The sequence below is a fragment of the Schistocerca piceifrons genome, chromosome 2 (genome assembly GCF_021461385.2).
Source record: "Schistocerca piceifrons isolate TAMUIC-IGC-003096 chromosome 2, iqSchPice1.1, whole genome shotgun sequence".
NCBI lineage: Eukaryota > Metazoa > Arthropoda > Insecta > Orthoptera > Acrididae > Schistocerca > Schistocerca piceifrons.
In genome coordinates, this window is record NC_060139.1 from 53,705,729 (window position 1) to 53,707,168 (window position 1,440).

The following is a 1,440-nucleotide window of genomic DNA, read 5'->3' on the forward strand; positions in this document are numbered from 1 at the left end:
TCAGTCTGCCCGTGGTGTCTGTTTTAAGTAGTTGACGTTTTGTCTGTGCGTCGGAAAATGTTGAGTGTACAGAAAGAACAGCGTGTTAACATCAAATTTTGTTTCAAACTAGGAAAATCTGCAAGTGAAACGTTTGTAATGTTACAACAAGTGTACGGCGATGATTGTTTATCGCGAACACAAGTGTTTGAGTGGTTTAAACGATTTAAAGATGGCCGCGAAGACACCAGTGATGACACTCTCACTGGCAGACCATTGTCAGCAAAAACTGATGCAAACATTGAAAAAATCGGTAAACTTGTTCGACAAGATCGCCGTTTAACAATCAGAGCAGTGTCTGAGTTAACAGGAGTTGACAAGGAAAGTGTTAGGCAGATTCTTCATGAATGTTTCAACATGAACAAAGTGTGTCCAAAAATGGTTCCAAAGTGTCTCACAATTGAACAGAAGGAACGCCGAAGAATGATTTGTTCTGACATCCTGGAAAACACTGAAAGTGATCCCACCTTCTTACAAAATGTTATTACTTGCGATGAATCGTGGTTTTTTACTACGATCCCGAAACTAAACGCCAATCGATGCATTGGAAAACTCCTGGTTCTCCACGACAAAAAAAAAGCACGAATGTCAAAATCGAAATTCAAGGCAATGATGATTGTTTTTTTTGACATCAAAGGGATTGTGCACATTGATTGGGTACCAGAGGGACAAACAGTGAATCAGCATTACTACATAAGCGTCCTGGCTACCCTACGTGAGCGAGTACGGAGAAAACGGAACGATTTGTGGAGAAAAAAGTCATGGATCCTTCACCAAGACAATGCCCCAGCTCACAGTGCGTTGTCAGTGAAGACGTTTTTGGCAAAACACAACATTCCCATCTTAGATCATCCACCCTACTCACCTGATTTGGCCCCCTGTGACTTTTTTCTTTTCCCTAAAGTCAAGTCAGCTTTGAAAGGAACTAGATTTGGGACTGTTGAAGCAGTAAAAGAAAAAGCGACGGAAGTAATGTATGGACTTACCGAAAATGATCTGCAGCATTGCTATGAACAGTGGAAAATTCGTATGGAGCGGTGTAGAGACCGAGGAGGAGAGTACATTGAAGGAGATAACATGAAATTGTAAATAATTGTAAATAAATGTTTTTTCCAGCATCAGTCCGGTTTTTTTCTAGCCGCACCTCGTAAGTGCACAATCAAACGGCGGTCTCGAGAGAGTACGAATGGCTTGCGATGGGACCATCACGACCCGTTCATCTCTCAGGAAGTGTGTCATTCAGCACCTGCCGCGCGTTCACACTCCAACTCCTGAACGATGACAGACTGTTGCAGATCTTCGAGAACTGTTAGGAAATGTCCAGGTAAACATCTCCCATTACGACTTTCACTGTGAAGAAAAATGTCCCTGTCGCCGTATTCTGAATTAAACCACACGAAC